This window comes from Haemaphysalis longicornis, unplaced genomic scaffold, assembly GCF_048455015.1.
Source record: "Haemaphysalis longicornis isolate Haplotype H1 unplaced genomic scaffold, Haemaphysalis longicornis Haplotype H1 scaffold_7, whole genome shotgun sequence".
In the NCBI taxonomy this organism is placed as follows: domain Eukaryota; kingdom Metazoa; phylum Arthropoda; class Arachnida; order Ixodida; family Ixodidae; genus Haemaphysalis; species Haemaphysalis longicornis.
The window spans coordinates 167,713,860-167,720,184 of record NW_027526422.1 but is presented as its reverse complement, the minus strand read 5'-3'; the positions used below and the strand labels follow the sequence as shown (position 1 = coordinate 167,720,184).

At 47.9% G+C, this 6,325-nt stretch overlaps 1 pseudogene; it reads left to right on the top strand.

Moving 5' to 3' along the window:
- Positions 1-3,510: 3,510 nt before the first annotated feature.
- On the top strand, positions 3,511-4,883 carry LOC144146651 (uncharacterized; annotated as a pseudogene).
- The last annotated feature ends 1,442 nt before the right edge of the window (positions 4,884-6,325 follow it).

Below are 6,325 nucleotides of genomic sequence, written 5' to 3'. Positions count from 1 at the left end.
GAGAGCTTGTTGGCTTTGTGTGATTTCATCATGACAGCTTTGAACCCGATTTGTGGGGATTTAAGAACATCATCCCACTAGCCTCTCCTAATTCTCATCACTATTGATTTCTTCTAGTGAAGCGTAGTTTTTATATTTACCTCAGCTTGAATACCACGCGCGTGTTGAGCGTCCAGGTGTGCTACACTCCTCGCCCTCAAATAGATTATAAGTGTCACGAGAAAGTAAAGTTAGTGCCGCATATAGCCACCGAAGGATCGTGCGGACTGATCGAAAAAGCCCACTTTCTTGATGTTGCGCAGAGAAAGCTTCGCCTTGCAACGATATTTCTGGTTAGATCAGGTTGCTCTCGTAATACATGTGTATAGATGCAGGGTACCATGAATTGCTTCTGATATATTTATTGCCTGTGTTCCCTTTCGTACTCGTGCCATTCCTATATTTTGTATAAGCCCTACCTGCTTGTGTCGAAGTTTTGACCTGCAGTATCTGTAAATAAAAAACAAAAAAAAAACAAAGGGGCTTTGATTTTTTCCGAAAACCTTCACAAATTCACCTTCTTTCTCCATAATGGGGATGACCATCGACTTCAGCTTGACAGGGACACACATGATGGGGTTATTTCTGAACCTTCGGGGTGGGCTGGACGTTTATGTATTCTGGACCTTATCAAACCACGCTAGACATAGCTCAGTGGTTTTCCAAACAAGTGTTGTCTCTCGCAATACTCGAGTTATGGTCGTCCTCCTAGCCCGTGTTTTCTAGCTGGGTAAACTGGGAAAGTAGGCCTTGTGCGCCATCACGAAGAAACTTCTTAAGCTTACAAGGGGTGCAGCGTAAAGCTCTCCTTGCAGAGTAATGGTGAACAATTTATTCCGAAATGTAGGTCACAGCGCCAGCGCAAGTTCCGGGTAGAAGGGGCTTCCTACTATTAATAGCATAACGGAAAGCATGGAGCTCAGTCTATACAAAACACGCGGTCTAGTCGCGGCGTTTCGAAGGGAAGGTGTGGAGAGGATGCACACCAAAATTTCGCCGTGGTTTCTAGCACCACCTGCGCCGAATGCTAAGAGCCCGAGACGCTTGAGCACCTACTGTGCTCTTGCCACCAGCATGACACCGTGAGAGAGGAACTCCGGGCCGCCCTCCAGTGACTCGGTGCACCAAGCCACAAGCTGGAAGGCTTCCTGTTCCCAACGAGTCCGGACGCCTTCCGACGGGAAGTCTTCCAGCACCTCCTCAACTTCCTGGTTATGACAGTACTAGTGCATCGTTTCTAGCCGTTGAGCCTCGGACGAGACGAACGCTACATAGACTCTACCCCGTCCACCACCTTCTTCCCTCTCTTTCTGTCTTCCTATCGTTTGAAACCCCGCTTTCCCTTCCCTGGACTGGGATGTATGAGGGTGAACTCCCCGTTGAGTTCAACAATGTCACCTGTTCTTTTCTGTTCTCTGCTTTCTTTATACATCATCACCTCCACCACCACCACCACCACCACCACAGTACTGTATACTACCCTTTTTATATGTTCCTACAGAATGACGCTGCCATATATAGGAAGTAATGATGAATGCTACTAAAACCTGTATCCAAATCCTGTAGAGGCACGTCGTGTTAAGTACTGTGGGTGTAAATAATCGCCCAATTGTGATCCACCGATCATCAATCCCAAATTCAAGTTACCTGCAAGTCAGCTATATAGTGGTATTTTTCATTGCGATGCCTTTATTTGGTGTCACTGCATTCTTAGATAGTGATGCCATTTGCGGTTTCCTTTGCGATGTGAAATCTACAATGAGAAGGTTCATGCCGCACCCAACAAGCTCGGTGGTACGGGGTCATACCAAAATTTTCTAGATGTGGTCACTTGAAATGACCTTTTTGGGGTTTAAATGAGACTTTGATTACCACTTGCAAGGGCTGTTGGTCTATTTTCTTGCAAATACACAGTCAATAAACATTATTATGCACGGGCAGGCGGGTCAACAATGTCTCATTTTAACATAGCCTAGCTGTGTGAACATCTGCTTGTTGAGTTTTTATTTTTGAAAGGCAAGAGAAGAAAAGCTGACACAAAATATGTCATGCAAATTATGGGCTTCTCTGCAGCTGATAGTTATCGCTCAGCTTCTTGCTCTGTGCCGTTGGCTGATGCCGGCATCAGCGCAGGATTCCAGCTGCCATTTTCGTAGCATTTGTTTCTGTAACTGAGCTGTTCTGTTCTGCCCTCTTCATTCTGTAAACGGGGCAGTAAAGACAGGCAGATTGAATCGGCTCCGTTCTACAAATGGCCTTCTTGACTTTCGAAGGTTGGTGTGTTTCTTTTTCCTTTTAAAGAAGTACTCTTAATGGGATTTCTGGCGTCTCTGCTGCCTCCGTAGTGCTCCTACCAAATTTGTCTATGTCTGGAACTAAAACAAGGAATGGGCCACTTGAATACTGTCTGTCTTGTAGCAAACCGCTCCCAGCTTATGTCAACTTGTTGTATTGCTCTGAATATCAATTCTCTTCTCACGTCAAAGGTTGTTCTGGAGTTACTAGCAAGGCGTCCAAGAACATGCCTCGCTAGACGAAAGCCGCGTGGAGGGGCTCGACCTGTGTGAGCTTTGATAGTGATGCGTCATCTGAAAATACTGAGTGTAAAAGGCGAAGTAATGCTGAACTGTCCAACATCAGTGAAAAACTAGAGCTACTACCTCCTGTCACCTTAAAAGTACATGCCCTCCTTGGCATGAAGGCAACAGTTGATGCCACTGAAAAGTCGGTAGAAATGCTTGCAAACAAGTATGATGAGTTTCTTGCTAAGTTAAACAATCAGGAGAAAGCCATGCCGCCCTTGAAGGACTGCTCGGAAAGGTAGAGGTGGCCAACTCTGCTAACGAAATTAAACATCTGAGGCATGAGTTGAATCAATTGGAACGATATGAAAGACGGTTGAATTTAGAAATTCATGAAATTCCTGCGAAACACAATGATGACGTGCTAGCTCTAGTGAATGAGGTTTGGACGTCACTGCAGGTTGACGATAACAGACGGGGAGACTGAGGGCATCAATCGGCTGCCAGTACATTCTGGTAAGGTACCTACAGTGATTGTTCGGTTCACGTCCAAATCAACGAAAGACCGATGGAAGGCTAAAGTGAAGAAACTGGGGGACGGGGAGTCACCTGCGCAATTTTTTGAGAACCTGACACCTTACAACAAAAGGCTCCTGTGGCTCACGCGTACAAGAGCTGGTGAAATAAACCACCAGTTTGCTTGGGAAACAAATATTCTGGTCAAGGAGCAGTTCGGCGCCCCAAATATCACAATTCTTTCTGGAGATGATCTAAAAAAAACGAAATGATTCATGTGGGTTAACGGAAATAAGAACACAGCAGCGCTTGCGTGATGCTCAACCGCTTTCTGCTTTTTCCGCACTTTTTTGCCTGCTGTGTCGTTCCCGTGCCCGGCCCGTCCCGCTATCTTCGCTGCGATGACAATGTGTTCGTCAGCCGTTCTCCGACAATGCTTCTGCACGTGGACAATTCGGCTTGCACGGGCCTGGACGACCCTATCTACTTCACTGTAGATAGTCCAGGCCTGTTCATCGCCCCGTCCGCTGATGGTCTGCGCGCCCCTATCTTCCGTGACGTCACTCTGGCCCCTCCAATCATCGCTGACTTCGGCATGGTTACTGCCCCAGCAGAGCTTATAAAAGCGTCCTCGACGGCTGCCTTCTTCAGTGGGCAAGAACACAGCAGCGCTTGCGTGATGCTCAACCGCTTTCTGCTTTTTGCGCAGGTAGGTTACCTGAACAATGCGAAATGCATTCGCTCCGATAATCGTTTTCTGCTGCTGTTTTCTTGCCCACACGATTGCACCTGTTGTCATGATTGTGTGAATTTTTGCTGTGCCCTAATTTACTGCGTCAGGAGCCTTCTTTTGTGTGGCGATGTTGAACTTAACCCTGGGCCCAATAAGCAACACAAGGGAAAGCATGTTCCGGCCTCTGATACTCGTTTGCGAAACTTTTCTACGGCTGAGGAAACCGTGGCCCCAGAAGCCAATGCTGTTGACCTGTCGGCCGTACCTCAAATGCTTGCGTAATTAATTAAGGGGCATTAACGCATATCGCAGGAAATAACAGAAATCAAGAACTTTAATCAAATGATCAACTCCCGGTGTGACGCCCTAGAGGCACGCGTCTCCGCACTGGAGTCGGTTCCTGCCGCCCTTCCATCTGCCACGCACAACGGCAATGTGGAAAGTAAGCTTCATCAACTAAAAATCAAAATCGACCAACTCTCTTTGAGCAATGATGAGTTAGAAAATCGTTCCCGCCGTAATAACTTGCCGTTGCACGGCTTTTCTGAGGCGCCTGATGAAATCCATGACATTCTGCTGTCTAACATTTCCGCGTGGTTCGGGAAAGAGCTTGAAATCGATTGTCGGAGTATTGAAAGGTGCCACGGGATTGGCGGGAAGCATGCTGATCGCCCGCGCCCGGTTATAATGAAACTTCTTGACTACCGCGAAAAAACAAACGTCCTCAAAAATGGCCACAAGCTTAATGATTCTGACTTTCGCATTTCAGAAGACTTTTCTAAACGCATACGTTCAATCCGGAAAAAAATATATGGGAGGCAGCTAAGCCCTTCCGTGATAATGGATCGATGGTTCACTTAAGCTTCGACCACGCGTTTATTGATAAAGTTCGGTACAACTGGGACGATAATACTAACACCCTCGTCAGGGTTCCTTCTCGCCCTCCAAAAGCCGCGTCCAACGCTGCTACTGTAACCCCCCTGACGCCCAAGTAACATACAAGAGCCATTGCGCGTCCTTAATGTTAATGCCCGAAGCTTAGTTATTAAATTCTCAAATTTTCTTTCACTGGTCACTATCCATTCACCCCATATTGTTGGCGTGACTGAGTCATGGTTACACGATAACGTTTACGACAGCGAGGTAACACCACCAGGTTTCACTGTTCTTAGAATTGATCGGTGACATGGGAGAGGGGGTGGTGTTGGGTTATTGTGATGATTGACGTCCCCGGGCCGGAGAGTGCGCCAGGAGACGGCGGTGAAAGAGAGGAAGACGACGAGCGGAGAGCACGAGAGGGGTGTGTGCCGGCAGTGACCGCGGACGGAACAGCGCAAGGATTCCTCTCGGGAGGCGGTTCGAGGGCAGGCCAGGAGCGTTCCGGGACTCCTCTGCTGCAACGAGGGGTGCCTGTTCCCGCTGGCGAGATCCCGAGGCGTGATCCGAGCCGAGGTTCGGGACGAGACCTAGAGTGGCCAGGCACGAGCGCGGGCATCGGCGTTCCGACCTGGGGCCTCTGAGTCTTAAAAGGCGGCACCGAGAAAGTGTACCGCCACGTCTCCGGACCACCGGCACCGTACACGGGGAGCGCTCAACACGTACTACCCACGTCATTCCGCCCAGCGTCGAATAGACTAGACGTGAGCGTATCGCCTCCTTTTTTTCCCCTCCGCTCGAACTTTACTTCGGACTTGTGTTAGTTTCTTTTCGCCTCCGCGTTGCGAGTGTGCTGCATTGTGTTACCCTTATCGTTCCTAGTGCATCTCTCTAGCGTTTGTGTGTCCGCCAAAGAATGTTTTTTTAACATGTGCTGAACCCATGGCATCACTTGTCGTTGATCATCCTCCGCGAGCCACACGCCCGCCTGCTTAACACGCGGCCTCACAGTTATTTTTGCGGTCTGACCTTCAATTTTCAGTACTCCCCAGCCCGCCTGACACCGAATCCGTTTGGTGCAAGGTCTTTTTCGGGAACTTTTCCATTACCTTCGGTGTTATCTATCGTCCGCCGTCATCGAACCTACCTCAGTTACTCGCCTTAACTTCGTTCATGCATGAGCGTATCTCGTCTTCACGCATGATCTGTCTCGGCGATTTCATCGCTCCCGGTATTCTGTGGCCTTCTTTATCTCTCACCGGTTATGACGTGGAAATGAGCAAAGTTCTTTTAGATTTTTCATTATCCTTTGGTTTGAAACAAATCGTCGAAGCCAACACTAGAGGTGCCGCAGTTTTGGATTTAGTATTTGTTATTCCCCATCTATTAGATAACGGCTATGAATGCGAGGTTACTGATGACATTTCAGATCACATAGCTGTTCTTGTTTCCATACCCGTTCCGGTTCGCAACAATTGCTTTGTTTACTCTACATATCCTGATTTTTTACGCGCCGATGACTCCTCCATTATCGATTATTTAGGCGATTCTTTTGACAATTTCGAACAACCTAGTTTATCGAATGACGTGAATTTCTTGGTGGCTTCGTTCGAAAATATTGTTGCAACCTGTCTACAGC